This window comes from Macaca mulatta, chromosome 11, assembly GCF_049350105.2.
Source record: "Macaca mulatta isolate MMU2019108-1 chromosome 11, T2T-MMU8v2.0, whole genome shotgun sequence".
Taxonomy (NCBI): Eukaryota; Metazoa; Chordata; class Mammalia; order Primates; family Cercopithecidae; genus Macaca; species Macaca mulatta.
Window position 1 is genome coordinate 47,065,826 of NC_133416.1, and position 24,479 is coordinate 47,090,304.

The window sequence follows — 24,479 nt, forward strand, 5'->3', positions numbered from 1 at the left end:
GAATATTGAAAGTTTTTTCCTCTATTGTAATGTCACAATCTCCAAAGTTATCAGAAACCTGCTTTTAAGGACACCTGTTAGAGTTTTATAGCTGATTATAAAACCACCTTCTAAGGAGGAACAAAACAAGACAACAATTGTCCATGGATGACGAAAAGTTTTATGGCAGTCATAGTCAAAGACACAATTGACAAGGAAATTTGTTACTTCTGTGGCACACAATAATTTAACATAACAATTAAAATTATCACTGATAATGTACACTATTATAATTATTACTGATAATGTACAGTCATATCAGAAATACGGAAGTTTCCCATGATTTTGGAACATATAGCAGTAACATATTTACACAAATACAGCCTAAACAAAAACAAACGCCATTTCATATTTGACAATGTTTCCTGTGGAATTTGTATACCAAATAAGCCAAATTATATCATTTTTGGACTTTAGGGAACCTAAACGTCAGAAAAAGACATAAGTTATAATTTGATTTTGGAAAGTTTGTCAAATATCAAAGGTTTAAAAACTTGATGTCACAGGTAATTGTACAATAAATCATTCATTTGACCAAAATGATAACTCAAGAATTTCAAAAAAAAGATATTAGGTTCCCTAAGGTCCAAAAAAAAGAAAAAACCTTCATTCTTTGAGAGAGGAGACTGAATTTTCCAAACAATAAAGCCCTAATAAAAACAATATGAAGCCAATTAGATTTATTTTCCCAAATTTTATAAACAATCTGTAAAATTTGAATCTTAACCATAAGATATAACTTCCATAAGCCTTTCATAACTTTTATTTAGGAGGTGGTAAATGCTTCAAGAAAACCTTGTTAATCTGAAATGGGCCTATATGCTGGTATTGCATAAGTATGCCTTTGACATTAATTATTTATTCGTAGAGAAACTCAACTTACTTTATCTCTCAATATCGGCCCTTCCAATGTCACACTCCCACCTCTTCCTTGATAGTCTCTGGGACTTGAGGACTTGAATAGCTTTAATTTCTGTCTGTGTTTCAGGAAAGCAGTTTATTTTGATTGGCGTCTTCTACCAGACCTGAAAATGGGACCTTAATTACCATCAGTGTTTAAAATTTAGCAGGACTTTGTGCTCTTTTTAGACAGGAGTCAAAGCCCTGTAACTCAATTTTACAAGTACTTTAAAAGCACATACAGAGAGATACATAGATGTAATAACTTTAACTAAAAAAAAGATTAATTTCAGTTTTTTTTCCTAAGAAAACCAAACCATATTAATAATAATATGACAACTTGATTATTTAAAACTTTGGGGTTTTTAAAAAATAAATCCTCTTACTGTAACTTACACATACCATTCATGACATGCTTGAACTGTCTGGTTTGTTCTGAACATCCCTCTTTCTTAAATAAGCAATCATTTTACTCTATGACTAAATTTACCATACAAGATTCTTTTGTATATGAAATTATTTCTCGTTAAGCTTTCTTACCAAGAAAAACCTACTTATTTTTATAACTTTCTTTACATCTCTTTTATTTCGTGGTTCCTTTTACCCTGTTTTATACATGACTTTTAAATAAGCTTTGAATTAGATAAAAATTGTTCCCCTTTTTTTTAAAGGACACATCTTTTTTTTAAGAATGTTTTCCTACAAATATGTTTTTATTGGAAAATACCCAAATAACATATCTTTTATTTAATATAACTTTAGATTCTAAATTATAACAAGTTTGTATACAAATATTTATCCTATTACATTTACTTAATTATTTCATTTAAATGTTTACCTAGAGTGTTTATGAAAACTGTGATAGTTATCATTTAAGTTATGGATCCTTCATTGCAAAATTATAACTGAGACAGTGAAGAAAATTTGACTTAGCTGACTCCATCTTGCTTTTAACCTTCAAGCTATCCTTGTTCATTCCTTGGTGTAGACTGAACTAACTTTGGGAGGAATTTATCGTTTAGCTTTAAAAACAGACTATAGCAAACTTTACCGCCTGTGGACTAGACCACTTAAAGCCACAAGATTAAAAGTTATGATAATCTTATTAAATTCAAGATGTAGCTATTTTTAATAAACCAACATTATTGTCTTATTTAATTAAAGATTACACAAGCAAAGATCATTCTGTTTTGGCCTGGATTTATAGTTTTATAATCTCTATGACAAATTTTGACACCTTAGAGTACTTGTCAGGGATAAGTATAAAATTGCTTGACTAATAAATGCTAACAAAAATGTATACTGCCAAATTCTTAAGACATTTCTAGTATTATTTTACCAATAATTTTAAAGCCAGCTTATTTATTAAAGATTTTACTTAAGTCATGTGAACTTGAAAAAGCATTTTACTAGTCTTTTTTTAGTATCTGATTTTAATGCTTTTATTTTTTAAGCCAATTAATTAGAGCTCTTTTATATATTTTTAGTAGTGAAATATTGTGTACACAGCACATACATAGAAGTATTAGGCATGCCAGTAGAAGTATATCTTATAGATTCAGAAAGACTTCTTTTTTTTTCTTTTGAAAAAAAACCTTACCCTAGGCCATTGTCAGCTAAATAGACTTAAATTTGCATATTAAAGGAAACAACTCTGGTGAAAATCAGATAATAAAATTTACATCATAAGGTATGAAGAGAAAGTCTGGTGAGCTATAGGAAAATTAAAACGAATTTAATGGCCAATTAAACATAAAATTATAGAAGTCTATTATAAAGGCCCTCAAATATATACACATACACACATACATATACACATACACACACAAAGATTCTATAGCTTTTACTTCAGTACTCTAGCCTTTTGATACATACACATTAGCCAGCTTGCAAAAATAAAAACATTTTTTAAAATACCTGTTAGATCCAAACAGTTGTTTATATCTCAGTAGAAATGTAACAGCATATTTAAAACAGGCCGAAATGAAAATAGAGATAAAGGGAACCTAGGAACTCTATAGTTTGCAGGTTGACCTCAGGGCACTTTTTCATTAATGTAAATGTACACAAAGACCATATTACTTCCATTTTACTCTGGCAAGTAGAAGTGCTATAAAACCTACAGAGTGCTTGAAAGCAGGTCATTCTCCTTGTTTTCTCCTAATTCTTAGATTATCTGTTTCCTGCCTCTTTTTTTTGGGTTTTTTTTTTTGTTCTTTTTTTTTGGTCTTAAAAGGAGGAACTGAGCTGTAACCTGGGGTTTTTGTGTGGTGGATTGATGCATGCGGCTTGTAGGCAGGACTCCATAGTGTGTCACCTCTGAATTGTTTCCACCCGCTTATGTGTCTCAGTTTCTCTCTCTTTTCAGACCTCTGAGAGGGCTCAAAATGCGGGGTAATCAGCCCTATATGTGTTTCCTGGATGAGCTATTTTTAAAATTAATTTTTGTTGGGGATTTTCCTGCAGGGCCACTGCACGTCGTCATAGGGGTCAACCCTTCAGACACTCTCACGAGGGCCCCCGTCACCCATGGGTGCCTTTCGGTTGGGAGGCCCTTTCTCTTCAGAGCTGAGAAAACTTTGTCTCTCATTTACCTAAGAAAACAACAGTTCAGTTCCTCATGCAAATGCACACAGACAAACCGAATTGAGATTATTTTGGGAAAAAAGCAATAAAGAAAACCTTTTAGAATGCATCGCCGAACTAGAATTAGGATCCTTAAACAAACAACTTCGTAGGAGAAAAAGAAAAAACGACAGCCAAGACTGTCCTGTAAAGTGTATTCAGCCACTTGTAAATTTGTAGCTCTCATTTGACATTATACACACCAAGGTCAAATCCGGTCACAGTGCAAGGTTATCTCCGGTATTCTCAAAACCATGGAGGTCAGGTCATGCAATACAGGAGAACGGAGCTTTTAGATCAAAGAAGAATCTGCCCATGGCTCTTAAAACTCCATAAAGAAAATAGAACACCCCAAAAGGGGTGAGTGGCACCTTTGTTCTGAATTCTTTAAAGGGGTTCAAGTCATTAGAAGCCTTCTCTAGATTTTTTTGGTATTGCAGGAAGCAAACATAAAAACCGAATGTGTGCTTTTTTTGTTTTCTGTTTTTTTTTCTTTTGCAGCTGTAAGGAATTTTGGCCAGATTAGAGAAACCTTGTTACCTATAATTTTGAATTCTTACTCTTATTTGATCAAGTCAGGTAGAGTTGATCAAACCTGATGGGAGAAAAACCTGAACAAACAACAACAACAACAACAAAACTCCAACAATATGATCACTGAGTGCTGTAATGGTAAGGAGAAATTAAAATCAGCTGGTTGTTAAACTTTAGCCAAGACAAAAACCCCCATTCAGCTGCTTACATAGGGATGGCTCTCAGGCTGAAGAATGCTTTCTGCCATTTTAGAAGCAGGAAAAAACTCAAACTCATCTTCCCTGCTGGGAGCGAGCTCAAACTCTATAAAGGAGTTATCTGCCTTCCGTGGTCATCGTCATGGAAACAGGAAATCTTGTCTTCCTGGTTGGAAGCAAGTAAAACTTCAAAAAAAAGGAGTTGTACAGCAAAATATACTTTAGATCTCGACCAAATTTGGGGAGAGAAGGGATTCTCTGAAGGCGATGCTCCCAGACCTCAGCAAATTGTCCTATTGTTTTGAGTCATAAAGTTAGCTCATGTTGGCATGAAGCACTGCTAGGAGATTTGTCAGATGTAAATCCTGAAAATCTGAGACAGGTCTCAGTTAATTTAGAAAGTTTATTTTGCCAAGGTTGAGGACGTGCACCTGTGATACAGCCCCTGGCAGTCCTGACAACATGTGCCTGAGATGGTCAGAGCATAGCTTGGTTTTATACATTTTAGGGAGACAGGAGACATCAATCGACATATGTAAAATGAACATTGATTTGGTCCGGAAAGGCGGGACAACTTGAAGCAAAAGCTGGACAACTCAAAGTGGGGATGGGCTTCAGGGCACAGGTAGCCGGGAGACGAACAGTTACATTCTTTTGAGTTTCTGATTAGCCTTTCCAAAGGAGGCAATCAGATATGCATTTATCTCAGTGAGCAGAGGGATGACTTTGAATAGAATGGGAGGTAGGTTTGCCCTAAGCAGTTCTCAGCTTGAATTTTCCCTTTAGCTTAGTGATTTTGGGGGCCCAAGATATTTTCCTTTCACAGTAATAATGTTCCATGAGGCTGTCCCTTCCTATTCTAAAACTTGGTGGTCTGGTGAAGAAGTTTACAAGTGTCCTATCTGCATCCATCATCATATTATGCTCTTTGATTTTACCTTATTTCATCTGTTCAGACTAAACAGCTGTAAGTATTTGCTCCTATAGAAGCAACTTTATCTCCTATGTTACTTTAGTATTCTCCTTTGATCCTCTCCAGATTCGTTAAGTCATCTTTAAAGTTTCTTATCCCAGGACTTCTTTTGAATGCCTTAGAGACAAGGTGGATACTAAAGAAACTAAGCTAGACAATCTGCCTGTTTCATAATTTCCTTCCTTCCTGAGAAATGACTGGTGTTTTATCGATTCTTTTGACCAAATAATACCCTATACTGATGTTTTGAAGGCCTAATTATGCTCCTGTCTTTGCTAGTTACAGTCTTTGTCTTATTAATAGCGTATGGATTATTTTTCCCTCAATAGGTTATGTTGCTTTTTTTCCCAATTGAACCTTATTTGTTACTTGAAGGCCTGGCTGCATTGCCCAATCTGCAGATACTATTCTTGCTACCTCTTGGGCACCAGCACATACTCAAGTGTACACTATAAAACAGGAGGAACAGAGTATGTGCACCAGCACATACTCAAGCACATACAATATAAAACAGGAGGAACAGAACACACTGCTTCCATCAAAGTAAATCATGCTTTTCATCTTCTTCCTACTTCATGCTCAGGAACATAAATCTCAGTGGGATCTCTAGAGGGCCTATCCCATAATGTAAGCTCTAGGGCTTAACTATTGATATGTACAAGGTTAGTAAATGGAGCCTATGGTTCTACGACCAGATTGGGGATGTTTTCCGGGTGGCTTTGGCCCCAGTACATCAAACTCATGAGTCATAGATGACCCCTATTCTTTTTTTTTCTTTATTATTATTATTATTATTATTATTATTATAATACTTTAAGTTCTAGGGTACATGTGCATAATGTGCAGGTTTGTTACATATGTATACTTGTGCCATGTTGGTGTGCTGCACCCATCAACTCGTCAGCACCCATCAACTCGTCATTTACATCAGGTATAACTCCCAATGCAATCCCTCTCCTTCCCCCTCCCCATGATAGGCCCCGGTGTGTGATGTTCCCCTTCCCAAGTCCAAGTGATCTCATTGTTCAGTTCCCACCTATGAGTGAGAACATGCGGTGTTTGGTTTTCTGTTCTTGTGATAGTTTGCTGAGAATGACGGTTTTTTCCAACTGCGTCCATGTCCCTACAAAGGACACAAACTCATCCTTTTGTATGGCTGCATAGTATTCCATGGTGTATATGTGCCACATTTTCTTAATCCAGTCTGTCACTGATGGACATTTGGGTTGATTCCAAGTCTTTGCTATTGTGAATAGTGCCGCAATAAACATACGTGTGTATGTGTCTTTATAGCAGCATGATTTATAATCCTTTGGGTATATACCCAGTAATGGGATGGCTGGGTCATATGGTACTTCTAGTTCTAGATCCTTGAGGAATGACCATACTGTTTTCCATAATGGTTGAACTAGTTTACAATCCCACCAACAGTGTAAAAGTGTTCCTATTTCTCCACATCCTCTCCAGCACCTGTTGTTTCCTGACTTTTGAATGATTGCCATTCTAACTGGTGTGAGATGGTATCTCATTGTGGTTTTGATTTGCATTTCTCTGATGGCCAGTGATGATGAGCATTTTTTCATGTGTCTGTTGGCTGTATGAATGTCTTCTTTTGAGAAATGTCTGTTCATATCCTTTGCCCACTTTTTGATGGGGTTGTTTGTTCTTTTCCCTTTCCTTACTCCTTATACGAAAATTAATTCAAGATGGATTAGAGACTTAAATGTTAGACCTAATACCATAAAAACCCTAGAAGAAAACCTAGGTGATACCATTCAGGACATAGGCATGGGCAAGGACTTCATGTCTAAAACACCAAAAGCAATGACAACAAAAGCCAAAATTGACAAATGGGATCTAATTAAACTAAAGAGCTTCTGCACAGCAAAAGAAACTACCATCAGAGTGAACAGGCAACCTACAGAATGGGAGAAAATTTTGCAATCTACTCATCTGACAAAGGCCTAATATCCAGAACCTACAAAGAACTCAAACAAATTTACAAGATGACCCCTATTCTTATGCTAAATGTGCCACTGTCCTCAAGGTAAAAACTATCCCCACTAGAGAGTAGGAAGGATAATACCTAGAGCCAATGTGCTTTCCTTCCTGTGAGGCTGTTTGTTATTGAAGCCACTTAGATGTGTTTTCTATCTTTACCCAAACATTCTGTCATCATATTCTTTGTAACTATTTCCTTCATTTCTTATTTAACATATTTCTGTAAGGTCAGTAGAAAGATAAGATTCAGTTCTGTAATCTATATTGTATCCTTAAATATAATTTGTTTTTTTAAGTAAATGGAACATGAATTCAGTGACAAGTGGGAAAGAAGAAATGCTCAAATCAATTGGCCCATGTTTAGCAAAAATAATTTGGCAGAGCACCTATGTTGGTCATGAGGCCTTCATTAATTTAATAAATATTTATTTAGTCCTTAATATGTTCCAATCACTTTTATATTTGAACAGGCCAACATGGTACCTCATTCTTTTGGAGGCTTACAAACTACCAGAAAAGAAAAATAGTAAACTGGTAAATCTAATTACATAGAAGAAGGAAGTGAGCTCTAAGAATTAAAGATATACAAAAACTGAATTTTGAGGGAAGCAATAACAATAAGAAATGCATATTGCCAGGCACTTTATATATATTAACTTTTAATCTTCATAACAGTCTTATATCAGTTTGCTGGGGTTGCCATAACAAAACACCACAGATTGGGTAAACAACAGAAATTTATTTTATCACAGTCGTGGACACTGAAAGTCAAAGGAAAAGATGCTGGCAGGTTAGTTAGCCTCTCTGCTTGTCTTGCAAGTGGCTGCCTTCTCACTGTGTCCTCACGTGGTTTTTCCTCTGTGCATGCACACATCTGGTCTCTCTCTCTCCACACATACCTCTCTCTCTCTCTCTTTCTCTCAATGCGCGTGTGTGTGTGTGTGTGTGTGTGTAAGCATGCACAGGTGCACAAGAGCCTAGAACAGAGAGAGAGAGAGAAGGGAGGGAGAGAGAAGGGAACAATTAACTCCAAGAAATAAGATCCGTCATGGGCAATGATCTTTAATACATTAGCTTGTCCAGTAAAGAAACTTGGGACAATAGATATCAACTTCTCCCCAATTTTCCTATTAAATAAATCTCTCTTCTTTTGGGAAGTAAAAGGGTGGAGAGAATCGTGGCAGCTTTTTCCCCAGAACTTCCCCAAGGAAGGGTAAGTATTGAAGGGAGGTCACTAGTACTTCTTGAAAGGCAAGATTTGCTGGGAGTACCTATTTTATGACCCTAGAAAGAAATGTGAAGAGATGAAGAGAACAACTTCCTCCACATTTATCACCAAGGATTTTTAGATGTGCATTTATGTGTGCAAAAAAAAAAAAAAAAAAAAATCAAAGAAACACTAAGGCTTTATAAATTTAGAAAGACGAATTATCACAACAAGTTAAAATATACTATATTATACCCTAAAGGGGATATATCAGAATCGTCTGTGGGTCAGGGATGGAAGATACATAGTCTGAAAAAACTCTGCTAGTAATTCTGAAAGGATCCCTCAATTCCCCTCTGCCCTCTTTGCCTACACACATGAATTAAGAATCATTGATCTCAAGCAAGAAGGGAAAAGCGTCAAAAATAAGCCTTTGGGGAATATCAATATTTGGGATTTAAGCAAATGAAGATAAAATTATGAAATAGATCAATGTCCGGAGCTGCACGCCCCGGCCATAGCGAATAATAATTAAAGATTAAACGCCTGAGCTATATTCATTTCCACCCCACACCTTCTCCCTATCTTTGCCTTCTTTCCCCTGTACTAATACCTCATTAAAGATGGCGCTCTTCCTGCTTCTTCTTCACTCACTTTTCCCGCGCCCGGGAAAATTGTTACTTAATAGCGCAAGCGCAACATGACGTCTGACCGGAGAAACCGAAACTAATCTGGCCACGCCCTCGGCAATGAGATCATTTCCGCCTTAGCCCAACCCCTTCCCTTCCAAGTGTATATAAGGCAGTGCATTACCGCCATTAAACGAGACTTGATCAGAGCACTGTCTTGTCTCCATTTCTCGTGTCTCTTGTTCCCCAAATTCCCACCCCCTCCTCCAGGGCCTGCTCTGACTATCCCGCGCGCCGGGATAGATCAATAACTTTCTAGAAAATTAGGAGAATGCCAGAGCAAAGTGGATTCCTAAAAGCCAAAGGTGCAGATGGTTTCAAGAAAGGGAGAATAGTTAATAACAAATGTTGCTTAATGGTCAATAATATCATTACTATTATTCTGATTTCAAATGAAAATGTGCCAGTTGTTTCACATCTGTTATCTCATTTGATCTCTCAACAATTGCATGAGGTAAAACTGAAGATTAGAGATGTTAAATAACTTGCTGGGATATAAATTCAGGCCTGGAGGATTCCAGAGCCTGTCCTATTGCCACACTGTTCTGTGAAGTCATTGGTGGTCTTGGTGGGAGTGGTTTTGGTAGATTATTAGGCACAGAAGCCAGAAAGTTTTGAGTTGACACAGTTAATAAAATTTAAGAGCGGATAGGCTGTGAGGACACCTGAAGTTTAACTGACAAACATGAGAGAGATGGAACCAGAGAGGGGAAATGAGTTCACCCTGTGTTTTGTTTTGTTTATATGATGCAGTTTCGTACAGTGACTTAGATCACATGTTCTTCATCCATACTGCATCTGCTGGAATCCCAGGTTGCTCATCAGCCATGTGTTATTTAATCTTTGAGTTACTAAATGATATTGAGTTATTTTAAAATTTAATTTTCAAACATATTTACTGTTTGTTTCTTGTGTTTTGTTTGAAGACAGGGTCTCGCTTTGTCACACAGGTTGGAGTACAGTGACATGATCGTAGCTTACTGCAATAAATACTACATTCACCTTGTCTTTTACTTTAACACTGAATTAGTATCCAGAGACATAATATTCTGTAGGATACTTAAGAGCTTTTATGTACATGATAACATTTTTTGTTGTTGTTCCCAGACTTAGAAATAACTGCAGTTGACAATACAGGTTTGAGCTGCACAGGTTCACTTCCATGCAAAGTTTCTTCCACTGCTGCCGCCCCTGAGACAGTAAGTCCTACTCCACCTCTTTCTCCTTCTCCTTTGCCTACTTAATGTGGAGAGAGTAAGGATAAAGACGTTTATGATGATCCACTTCCGTGTAGGGAACAGTAAATCTATTTTTTCTTCCTTATGATTTTCTTTACCTTTTCTTTTCTTTAGCCTACTTTATTGTAAGAATTCAGTATATAATACATATAACTACAATTAGTCAGCTGCTAATTTTTTTTTTTTTTTTTGAGACAGGGTCTTGCTGTGTCACCCAGGCTGGAATGGAGAATGCAGTGGCACTATCCTAGCTCACTACAGACTTGGATGCCTGGGCTCAACTGATCCTTTTACCTCAGCCTCCTGAGTAGCTAAGGCTACAGGTGAGTGCCACCATGCCTAGCTAATTTTTAATTTTTTTGTAGAGACAGGGTCTCACTATGTTACCCAGGCTGATCTCAAATTCCTGGCTTCAAGGGATCCTCCTGACTCAGCCTCCCAAAGTGCTGGGATTACAGGCATGAGTCACCATGCCCAGACAACTGTTTATGTTATCAGTAACATAAACAGTTGCTGTCGACAGTAGGCTATTAACAGTTAAATTTTTGGGCAGTCAAAAGTTATATGCCGATTTCTGACTGCATAGGGAGGTCAGTGCCACTAACCCCTCCAACCTGGGTAAAAAGCAAGACCCTGTCTCAAAACAAAACACAACAAAGAAACAAAAAGGAAATATTTTGGGAAATTAAATTTTAAACTAACTCAATATCATTTAGCAATTCAAACTCATCAAATAAACCAAACAAAAATATTATTCAAGGGTCAACTGCACTCAATATAGGTTTAAGTTTCCTCTTTTTATCTTTCCAAATACATCTTTAATACTGCTAAACTCTAGGGCCACTATTTTGGATAATTTTTCAATTATATTTTATGTATGCTTTTCGAGCATTTACTGTAGGGAAAATGTCATACTAGATGCTAATGCCAAATTTCATGTTTCATATTTAAAACTGGCTCAAAGTGCTTTTGGTTTTGGGTTCCTTGCTTCAGTTCCAGAGATATAAAAAGAAATATACAGATGTTATTTGAAAATATTTCTTTGACAACAAAGCAGTAAATTTTAAACTGTTGTTGAAGAACAATCAGGAATCAACGATATAGTTTTTTCCTTAGATGCTGCTGAATCATAAAAGCCTATTTTAAAATGTTGCAATGCTCATACTTTACAATTCTTTTCTTCCAAAGATATTAAAATAAGACATCAACACCCCAGCAATTTTTATGCATCTGGAAGGGTGTCCTGGCAATGGGATGCTGATGCTGTAGGGAGAATAATGGTCAGCATTTGAGACACAGGCAGCCCATCAGTGGATGAGCTCAGGGTGGGTTCCAGCCAGCAAAATCCAAAGGGTTGCCAACTCCCCAAGGACCAAAGTAAATCCCAGTAAATGCTCTCTGCAGAAAGTGTTATATTCTCAAAGTAAGTCTCAAGCATAAAATATGGTAGTTTCAAAAGAAATACTGGCCAGGCATGGTGGCTTGCACTTGCCCAGCACTTCAGGCTGAGGCAAAGGATTGTTTGAGTCCAGGAGTTCAAGACCAGCCTTAGCAAAACAACAAGACCCTATCTCTACAAAAGATAAGAAAACAAATTAGTCAGGCGTTTTAGCAAGACCCTGTAGTCCTAGCTACTTGGGAGGCTGAGGTGGGAGGATTGCTTGAGCCCTGGAGTTTGAGGCTGCAGTGAGCTATGATCATGTCACTGTACTTCAACCTGGGTGACAGAGCAAGACCCTGTCTCAAAACAAAATACAATAAGAAATAAAAACAAAATATTTTGGGAAATTAAATTTTAAAATAACCAGTATCATTTAGCAACTTTTTATTGGAATTATAGAAATTTCTAAAATAGAGGAGGTAACATCTTTATTACTATAAAAAATAAATATTCATTGAGTGTTCATCTTGTTTCATATATACATTGCTCATCAAATATTAGCATTTGTTACTGAAATTTTAGATGGAAGAACTTAAAGAAAGGTTCCATAAACTGCCTGATGTTAAAAAAAAAAAAAAAAAAAAAGAGAGAGAGAGAGGGGTAGGTGTGGTAGCTCATGCCTATAATCCTAGCACTTGAGAGGCTGTGGTAGGAAGATCGCCTCAGAAGGAGGCAATACTTAGCTCAGAGGGGGAACAAACTGAGCTCAAAGTTAATAGAAGAAAGGAAATAATAAAGATCAGAGCAGAAATAAATAAAATAGAGACCAACAACAGAAAATAATGACAGTAAAGATGGGTTTCTGAAAAAACAAACAAAATTCACAAACTTTTAACTAGACTAAGAAAGAAAGAAGTCTCAAATACATGAAATCAGAAATTAGAGAAGACAGTACAAGAAATACCAGAGAAATACAAAGAATCATTAGAGACTACTATGAACAATATATATGCCAACAAACTGGATAACCTAGAAGAAAGGACTAAATTCTTACAAATATATAATCTTCCAATACCAAATCATGAAGAAATGGAAAATATGGACAGATTTATAATAAGTAAGGAGATTTAATTAGTAATCAAAAATCTCTCATCAAAGAAAAACCCAGGACCTGATGGCTATACTGGTGAATTCTATCAAACATGTAAAGAAGAATTGTCAGTTTTTCCCAAACTTTTTCAAAATATTTAAGAGGAAGAAATACATTCAAACTCATTTTATGAGGCCAAGATTATGCTGATACCAAAGCCAGACAAGTACCCTGTAAGGAAAGAAAATTACAGGCCAATATCCCTGACGAACATACATGCAAAAATCCTCATCAATTTCTAGCAAACAGCACATTAAAAGCATCATACACCATGATCAAGTGGGATTAATCACTGGGATTAAAGGGTTGCTCAACATACACAAATCAATAAATATGATATATGACATTAACAGAATGAAGGATAAATATCGTATGATGATCTCAATAGATGCAGAAAAGTACTTGAAAAAATTCATTATCATTTCATAATGAAAAGTTTGAACAAATTAGGTATAGAAACGATGTTCCTTAATATAATAAAGGCCATACAATACAAACCCACAGCTAACATCCTACTCAATGATGAAAAGTTGAGAGTTTTTCCTTTAAGATCAGAAACAAGACAAGGAAAATTATTTATGTTGTTTTAGGACAATTTTAGGGCCTCTTCCAGCTTGCAAGTAAAATTTTTTTTTTCACATGGCGTACTGATGTTTGAAGTCACAACATAAAATTTAAGCATCTTTAGTATACTTATATTAACTAAGATTCATAAGGCTTTATCTATGCCTCATGTAATTTATTAAACTTTTTCTTTAAATTATATTTATACCCTTTTAAATAAATTCAAAATGTCCCTTCCACTTAAAAGATACTACGTTGCCGGGCACAGTGGTTCATGCCTGTAATCCCAGCACTTTGGGAGGCTGAGGCGGGCAGATCACGAGGTCAGGAGATCGAGACCATCCTGGCTAACACAGTGAAACCCTGTCTCTACTATATATATATATATAAATTAGCCAGTCGTGGTGGCGGGTGCCTGTGGTTCCTGCTACTCGGGAGGCTGAGGCAGGGGAATGGTGTGAACCAAGGAGGTGGAGCTTGCAGTGAGCCAAGATCAAGCCACTGCACTCCAGCCTGGGGACAGAGTGAGACTCCATCTCAAAATAAAAATAATAAATAAATAAATAATAAAAAAGATATTATGTTATACAAACTTGCAAAACATATAATAAACCCAAGCATATCAATAACCCAGAAAAATTATCAGAATTTTATCCCGTATGCTTCATCCATTTTTTCCCTTTCTTTCCTTCCACTGAAGCATTTAAAGCAAATAATAGACATGTTATTCCACCCCTACATATGAATTCCTAAAGCTATAGGTATTTCTGTACATAACCACAGTATGTTCTTTCCATTTGGACAAGATGAAGTTGATTTTAGAAAAGATAGCCTCTAAAGCTGCTTAAACTCTACACATAGGGAGGAAGATCCACTTAAATAATTCTAAATGTTGTATTATCGTTTCAAGAATTCCATTAGTAGTTCTGTACATTGTTTTTCAGTTCTAACTGTATCAGCACCTTAGAAATCTCCCTCTGACACTTATTATGAAGTACCCATTAAATCACTCAGCTATGTTTTTTTCTTTATATGTTCAAATCACAAGAAGAAAGCAGGATTTTTAGAGCTGTATATCATTGGTGAACAGCTTGCTATTTCTTCTGAATGACTAATGTGAGAAAAAAAAAGTTTTAAATAGCCGTGGCTCACCACAAGAAGTGTAGGGTATAAAGTTAATTCTGCAAAATATAGTAGCTTTTTTTTTTTTTTTTAAAAAAAAGGGGAACAAACAAAAAAGAAACCCAATGAAGTATTACATTTTAATATTTTATCTTCCAGCATCTATATTCTTCTCCTAGAAGTTTAGTTTCTGGCATTCTTAATTCTTTTTCAAATTTGTTTCAATCTTTTTTCTAATGTGCCATTTCCTTTAATTGTAAAAATAGATGCCTATGCTACGAAATAGGTTTAATGAGCAAAAAAATAAGGAAGAGATAAAAATCACCCACAAATGCCAGCATCCAGAAATAACTAATCTATGTCAATGTGATATATAGATATAAATAATAGTCTGTTTCCATACTTTAACATCATATTATGCAGTGTTTTATACATATTATTCTAATTTATACTTGTATAATGATATTGTCAAACCATTTGTATATTTTTCGGATATTAGGATTTTTCTTTATTTTTTGCTATCATACACATTGTTTTTAGACAGCTTTATTGAGACATAAGTCACATATTGTACAATTCACTCATTCTAAGTGTACTTTTATGTGTTTTTTTTATCATATATATAAACCTGTGCAACCACCACCACAATCAACTAATGAACATTTTCATCATCCCCAAAAGAAACCCTGTACCCTTTAGTTATCATCCCCCTATCCACCCATCCTAGTTTCTCCCTGTCCCTCAACCCCAAGCCACCACTTCTCTATGGTCTTCTTTCATTTGGCACAATGTTTTCAAGAATTGTCCATGATGTAGCATGCGTCAAAACGTCATTCCTTTTTAAAGACTGATTATCACTCTGTTGCCCAGGCTGAAGTTCAGTGGTGCTGATAATGGTTTGGCTGTGTCGCCAGCCAAAATCTCACCTTGAATTGTATCTCCATAATCCCCACGTGTCAAGGGAGAGAAGAGGTGGAGATAATTGAATCATGGAAGTGGTTTCCCCCATGCAGTTCTCATGATAGTGAGTTTGTTCTCACGGGATCTGATGGGCCTGCCCTCCCTCCCTCCCTCCCTCGGTCCGCTCCTCCTCCCTCCCTCCCTCCCTCCCTCCCTCCCTCCCTCCCTCCCTTCCTTCCTTCCTTCCTTCCTTCCTTCCTTCCTTCCTTCCTTCCTTCCTTCCTTCCTTCCTTCGAGTTTTGCTCTTTAGCCCAGGCTGAAGTACAGTGGCGCGATCTCGGCTCACCACAGCCTCCGCCTTCTGGGTTTAAGCATTCTCCTGCCGCAGCCTCCCGAGTAGCTGGGATTACAGGCACCCACCACCACGCCCGGCTACTTTTTGTGTTTTTAGTAGAGACGGGGTTTCACAATGTTGGCCAGTCTGGTCTCAAACTCCTGACTTCGTAATCCACCCACCTTGGACTCCCAAAGTGCTGGGATTACAGGCGTAAGCCACCGCACCTGGCTGGGGTCTGATGGTTTCAGGGGCTTCCCCCTGCGCTTGGCACTCACTCCGTCCTGCTGCCCATGAAGAAGGAGCCTACTTCTTTGCCTTCTGCCGTGATTGTAAGTTTCCTTAAGCCTCCCCAGCAATGCAGAACTGTGAGTCAATCAAACCTATTTCCTCTATAAATTACCCAGTCTTGGGTATTTCTTCAGAGCAATGTGAGAATGGACTACTACAGGTGCCCATCACAGCTCACTTTAACCTCAAACTTCTGGGCTCTAGCGATCCTCCCATCTTGACCTCCCAAAGGGCTGTTGTTACAGGCAATCTGTGAACCACTGTGCCCAGCCTCATTACTTTTTATCGCTGAATAATATTCCAGTGTATAAATATACAACATTTCGTTGATTCATTCTTCAGTGATGGCATCCATAATGTTTGATCATGAATGCCTAAAATCAAAATGCATTTCTATTATTGTTTTTATTTGATATTAGAGTTTTAAAAAGAATTACTTGAACAAAGGGCATGAGTTCTTTCAAGGCTTTTAACACATATTATCAAATATTATCAATTTTATAGAAAAAATACTATTGCCATTACTGGTTCAATTTGTATTTTTTGATCACTTGAGAAGATAAATTTTTTCATGTTTTTAAGTTAATATTCTGTTAATTTTGGTATATTTTGCCCCACTTTATTTTGTGATGCCATTTTTTTTTTAATTGGTTGCAAAGCTCATTATCGAATGAAGATCTCACCTTGGTACACATGCTGCCCTGTCTCCATGTGCAAATCTTCCTCAGTCTTCACTTCTTAACTTAATTGCCGCTCCTGCCAACTACCCGTCCCTGCCCTCCTCAGTTCTGGTTAAGAGCCCCTACTCTGTATTGCTTTGCATCTTTATATAGTAAATGTTTAATTGACATTTTTGCCTATTAGGTTGTGAGCAGAACTGGAATGTACCCAAATAGGGCCGTGCAAGTTTATTGCCCAGGGGTAAAAACTGAGGCTAGCTAGTGGAGCCTGAAATCCAGTCCTTCTTAATTCCACAATCTGCAGTCAACAGGGGCACTTTTTTCTCCAGCTCCCCCAGAGGTACCCTGTGGACAGCAGCAGTCCTGGAAACTAAATCTATGTTTGCCATTGAATCTTTAATTCCTACACAGTGTTGGCCAAAACTTAATACACGTCTGTTGAAGAAAAGAAAGACGGAGAAAAGGAAAAAAGAAAAGATAACTTTTTACTCATCATCTGTTTTTCAAACATATTCCCTCTGTCCTTTGCCAAATAAATTTTAATATATTTTTATGTACTGACTTTAATTAATTTTTCTTTCATGAATCAGGCAGCCTCCAAACCAGAACAGGTTCAGAGAGGCTCCTGGAATTTAATTTTTAAAAATTCAATTAAATGTAATAATCTTTCTGGTGGACTTTTAAGACATATGTGCTCAGAAAGCACTTCCACTTTTTTTTTTTTACAAAGTCTCATATCCATCTGGAATTTAAAAAGATGATGTTTATTTTAATATGTAAGTAAACTTGATATCCTTTTTCAATAATTTGTGAGTTTCTTCAGAGCTATTTACATAATAATCAATTTGTTCCCCATTGATTCATGATGTTTACTAAGTTCTCATGTATGCTAAACTCTGTTTTAGATCTATCAATTCTGTTTCATTGCCTAACAATATTTGCAAAAATTGCCTATTCTATTATTTTTGTGATATAATATACCTTAATATCTTATAAAGAAAATCTCCTATAATTTTTGTTTCAAAATTTCCTTAGCTTTTCTCACAAACTTGCTTTTGAATTTCCAAAACATCATGTTTAATTCCAATAATGATAATATACCCAGGGCCACCTTTATTGGAATCATGGTAAATCTGGGATAAATTTTATAGGTCTTTATCATAAGAATTTTTTTGATTTAGAAATGTGGAATAGCCATCTATTTAAACCTCACCATGTATTCGAATAGTTTTATGATGTTTTCTGTGTGTGTGGATGTGTATGTATGTGTTTATTAGACGCTGACATGTTTCTTGTTAGGGCAATTTCTAGAGATTTTTGTATTGTTTTGCTTTGTAATTTTCCATTTTTAGACAGGTTCTCACTCCAGGTTGGCGTGCAGTGGCATGATCACGGCTCACTGCAGCCTCAACCTCCCAGGCTCAAGGGATCCTCCCACCTCAGCCTCCTGAGTATCTGGGACTACAAGTGCATGCCACCATGCCTGGCTAATTTTTGTACTTTTTGTAGAGATGGGGTTTCGCCATGTTGCCCAGGCTGGTCTTGAACTCCTGGGCTCAAGTGATCTATCTGCCTTGGCCTCCCAAAATACTAGGATTACAGGTGTGAGCCATCATGCTCGGCATTGTTTTGCATTTATTATTTTGTTGCTATTTGTATAAATCACTTTTCCCTATTTATTTACACACTGTTGTTATGCTGCAAATATTTTAATATAAAGTTTCTATTCTACCACTTTATTAAGCTCTGTTACTAATTCTAAAATTTTTGTAATCACTCTGTTAGGTTATCTAGACTCATAAAAATACCCGTTGCAAATAATGAAGCTCTTTCAAATAATTACTGCTCTGTTTCTGTTAATCTTATGCCCTTACCAGAATTTCCAAAGGAAAGCTAGGTAACAATCTCTGTTTGCCTCATTAGACACTAGAGCATGTTGCTAATGACAAATTATATGAGTATCTGAGTTCCTTGAGACCAGCGCTCGTGCTTTCTCCATTTCTGAATCTTCAGCACCTGTCGCAATGCCTAGAATAAAGGAGGTGCATGATAAAAGTGTATCTCATCAATAAGCTGGTTCAAGTGAATAGAAATGTCTCTAAGGTTTTCCCATTAGTTATTATCCATGTTAAGGGTGTATCTTCTTATTCACAAATTTATGAGTTTGTATTTTAATTAATGCTACCTAATTACAAGAGTGGGAATTACTGATACTGATTTGTTACATGTTTCTAGAGGATTATTCTCACTAAACATAGATACTCTGTATGTTCTTTTTAATGGATATGCTTTACAGTAAGAAGTTATGCCAATAAACGCAAACCTACTGAGTGCTGTGTTCGTGATGTATTCAGTCTTTGAAAGTATCTATAGTAACATGGAGGTAAAGAATTATATAGCTTAGTCAAGTGACACAGGTATATAAACATTAGTTTTTCTTGGAATTATGCCAGACATAATAAATTAGAAAAAAACATTTTAAGCATATTTTTTAGACATTGTACTAGATATTTTACCTATGTTACTTTTTGTTATTGTTGTTAATTTCATCAAAGGACTGTGATAAGAAGTTTTGAGATTTTAAAAGTATTTTTTAAATGTTACCATTAGACCCACTTTTGTATAACTGCCTTCAAAGGAATCATAGTTTTCCAGGTGGCCAGTCACGGTGGCTCATGCCTGTAATCCTCATCACTTTGGTAGGCCGAGATGAAAAGATTGCAAAGAGTTAATGACCAGCCTGGGCAACATAGTGAGACCCCATCTCAAAAAAAAAAAAAAAAAATTCCCAGGTAAATGATGATCTCCAAATCTATTTCTTTTAGACAACTGTGGTATAGAATTGTGACTAGTGTATTATTTTGTGATCTTTTTTGTTACATCCTTAGTGTCCAATAGGATTTTTGTTGCGTTTGCTTTAAATCTGAAATGCTGCATTTTAATTCAGCTACATAAATAATGCATGTTTTCAACAAAACTCAGATACAAATAATGTTCTAATATTGTTATTTATTTGCATATAGCATTAATCTCTAGTAAGTCTAACTTCACAATCTCTTTTCTCACTTTTCAGTATACCTCTAGCTTCCAGCTGTTTTACCTAGAGACTCTAAGACCTATGACTGCCAGAATGAAAGATTGTTACTCTTTTCCCTTGCTTATTAAGGTAGGAGGCCATGATGACGTACTTTCCTCAGTCTCTTGGCTTTAACTGGATTTTAGCTTGGGAGAGTTACAGTGAAGGAATGAGTAATTATGGCTTAAAACTTTGCTTCTGTGTCATACAACAATGCTGCATCCTGAAATGTTGAGTCTTGTCTCTTTTCCTGGCAGAGGGCCAGAGGGTGTGATGGCTCCGACTTGACTGATATAATTGAAATCAAAGACTTGCCAAGTTATACCAGCAACTCCAGCAAAACTGTGAATTTACTGGCCTTGGAGGACTATGGATTGAAACACACAAAACATCTTTGACTGTGCATGCCCTTCACACTGACTGCCTAGTTCCCTCACAGAAGACTGTACCATGTGGTAGTTGGTGTAAGAAATCATTGTGTATATGAATTTTGTCATGAGGACCTAGTGGTCAGCACTCCTTCACATTACAGAACAAGGAAAATATAGTATGTATAAACTCTTCAGCAATCCCTATTTTAGGGAGCCCAAATTCAATTACCTAAATTGAAAAAGTTCAAATATAACAAAGGATTAGATCAGTTATCAAGCTAAATGAATCCCAAAGCATATTGCCTTCTAAACTAATTTTATTCTATACACAGCTGTAAGATTACTATGTAGATGGACTTTTTTTTTTTTTTTCAATTAGCTTTGTGCCACTCAGGAATATAAAAAATGTTTGAAATATCTTTTTGAATCCATTATTTGTTCCCAAATATTTATAAACTTCTTTCAATTTTAAGCCAAAATTCTGTTGCACACTGTGAATATAAAGTCAGCTGAATTATAATAGCTTGTTCATCCAACTTCTGTGAACAGGTAGACATTCACTGGAATCTTTCCAAGCCCTTGGCAATGGAAATTTTTACCTATTGGTTAAGGCAACGCTCTTTGCATTTCAAGTAGTGAACACGATGTTAATGCTTAAGCTATCTTAATTTTCCAAATGCTAATGGCATAGTTGAAAGTGTTAATAATATGACTATATCAGATCTTGTCTTTAGGGGGGCTTAATTTATCCTATCCTTGAGCAAACCATCTGGCATTGCTAAGCACCAAGTTGCCTGGGCCTGTGTAACACTGGGTGGGTTTTAATTCTTTTGTCTAGCCTAGTAAATCATTCAATATGGTTAGTTTTTAAATGCCGGCTTGTTTTCAAAACTGAAATAGTAAGAGCTGATGATATAAACCAAAATTGAAACTAGAAGAAATTTCTCCTTCCTTATTTTACACAGAAGTGGGCTGGAGCTGCTGCAATCATGGGGATGTTTGATATTGCAACAAAGGAAGCAAAACAGAGCTAAATGAATCCTGTGCAATGAGGAGGCATTTTCAGGTAGTGGCCAGAAACTAGAAACTGCTCTTTTCTGGTTAAAAACATTTGTGACCCATAAAACCTTCTCACTGCTTACTGAATAGCACAGCTCTGAGATACAAACCAGCAAATTTACAAATCACAATGCTTTTCCTGCTGAACCAATAGCTGTAGCAAATATATATGTAAAATGCGATGGAAGAATGAAGACCTCTTTAAAAGCCTGAAGAAAATTTATACTAGATATGAAAGTTTGAGCAATCACATAAAAGCCCTAGTCCCTTAACATTGCTTTTAAGGTCATCAGTGTCCTGGATGTTGGTGACTTCCTTGGACCCATTTCTCCACTCCCCACCTTGAACTTCATGTTTAACTCTTATTTCTTCCAGTACTTAGTGAATACTCTCTTCTCTCCAAGCCTTTTCCTGGAGGAACATTCTCTTGTCTGACTTCCTAAGTCTGAGTTAAGTGGTCTCCTATGTCTCCTCTGATAAACTTATTTTACCCTGTCATTATTCTTAGCACACTTATTTAATGCCCTATTTACTGGCTTATCCTGCTTCTACGCTATAAGCTCTGGCATATCTGTCCTGTTCACCATTGTATCCTGAATGCCTGGCACTTAGAAAGCCTTCAATAAATACTTTTTGAATGGAGTTCATTGCAGAAACACTAAAGAATTTTTGCATGTTTTTACTTTAAGAAAAATCTTAGTAGCAGGATCAGATCTCAGTCATATAGTACACTCAATTGTGCACATGATTCCTGTATTTATATTCTTTAAATAAACTGAATTTTAATTCCAAACTACCATTTCGCTTGGATGTCAAGAAATTTAATCTCAGTCATTTAGGGGCTGGATCCTTCCCTGGGATCTCACAGAATCAGGGAGGTTTATATGAAATCCATGAAATGGCTGAAAGGTTTCCACTGTCTTTCTGGTCCTGCTCCTAGTCCACGCATGAGGAAAGAAGCCCTGTCTATCTCTGCTCCTAAGCTACACAGGGTTTCAAGAATCTGAGCTGCTTCTGGGAAGCCCTGGCCCAGAGCCCCACCTTCCTAGTTATTCCTGCAAGGAATTTGCTCTGAAGCCTGGTCACTGCCTCGCCTTCTCCAGTTCACCCCACCTCCATCAATTCTGACCTTTTTTTTTTTTGATCTTAGAAAAATTTTACCTCCTCCACTTCCTTCTCATTTCTCCCCTGAATACACTTTCCCCCTTTCATTGGCACTTAACCTTTCAAAATAGGACAGGTCTTAGAATAACAAATGCCGGGAAAGCATCTTGTTCTCAAGCCCCAAAAATCTTGGGCAAGAAACATAAAAGGCATGAATAATCAGTTACAAATAGGAAGTGGAAGGAAACATACAGAGAACAAATATCCAAAATAATTTTCCAACAGAGAAGACAACTACAAAATCCTGCTACTTCTTGATTTCCTTACGTAAAGATTTGGCCAGATGGCCCAAGATATTAATAATGTTAGATACAGGATTGGAGATAACTGCAGATGGGCAAAGATCAGAACCACTTCCCTCAGGCACAAGCTAAAATGGGTACCAGCTTCCAGAAGCATTTGGAAATTAGCATCTAAAACACACTGTTTTATTTAAAGTTTATTTTTCCTTTTTCTCTTTCATATTTATATGTATACACACGTATATCAATCATATGTGTATGTGTGATAAGCTTGCATATAATATATATATACATGCATACATATATAATACATGTTATATATAAGTATATAGTATAACACATTATATTTATTTTGTATTTATTATATATTAAAGTATACATTATATTTATATATTATAATATATAATATGTTAATGATATTAGATACAATTTGTGTATTGCATGATATTGTATGTTATACAATGTGAAAGGAAAATATCTTGTGCCCTCAAAATCACTAAGCTAAAGGGAAAATTCAAGCTAGGAACTGCTTAGGGCAAACCTGCCTCCCATTCTATTCAAAGTTTTCCCTTTGCTTACTGAGATAAATGCATAACTGATTGCCTCCTTTGGAAAGCTTTGGAAAGGCTAATCAGAAACTCAAAAGAATGCAACCATTTTTGTCTCTCACCCACCTGTGACCTGGAAGCCCCTTCCTGCTTCCAGTTGCTTAGGAAAAAAATAAAAATTAAAAAAAATTTTAAATTCAGATTATTACATCTGTGTATCTCTTTGTATGCACTTTCAATGTACTTATGACATTGAGTTACAGGGCTTTGACTCCCAGGTCCTTAAAGGGACACCAAGTACTGCTAAATTTTAAACACTAACAGCAATTGAAGCCCCATCTTCGGGCCCAGTACAAGATGCCAATCAAAATAAACTGCATTCCTGAAACACACAGCCAGAAATTAAAGCTATTCAACTCCTCAAGGCCCAGGAACTGTCGTGGAAAAGGTGGGTGTGTGAGAATGTAAGGGCCAATTTTAAGAGATAAAATGAGTTCAGTTTCTCTATAAATTAATCATTAATGTCAAAGGCACACTGATGCAAGACCAGCATATGGACCCATATCAGATTAACAAGGTTTTCTTGAAGCAGTAGCCAACTCTTAAATAAAGTTTATAAAAGGTTTATGAAAGTTATATCTCATGGTCAAGATTAAAATTTTATAGATTGTTTATAAAATTTTGAGAAACAAATTTAATTGGCTTCATGCTGTTTTTATTAGGGCTTATTGTTTGGAAAATTCAGTCTCCTCTCAAAGAATGAAAGTTTTTGTCTCTTTTTTTGAAATTTTTGAGTTATTACTTCTGTCAAATGAATGACTTATTTTACGATGACCTGTGATATCAAGTGTTTTAACCCTTTGATTTTTGACAAACTGTCCAAAATCAAATTATAAATTATGTCTTTTTCTGATCTAATTAATCCTTTAAGATATTAGGTACCCTAAAGTCCAATAATGACATAATTTGGCTTATTTGGTATAAAAATTGTACAGGAAACATTGTCAAATATGAATGGTTTGTTGTTGTTGTTGTTGTTGTTTTGAGACAGAGCCTGGCCTGCTGCCCAGGCTGGAGTGCAGTGGCATGATTGTGGCTCATTGCAGCCTCTGCCTCCTGCATTCAAACGATTCTCCTGCTTCAGCCTCCTGAGTAGTTGGGACTACAGGCGTGAGCCACCATGCCCAGCTGATT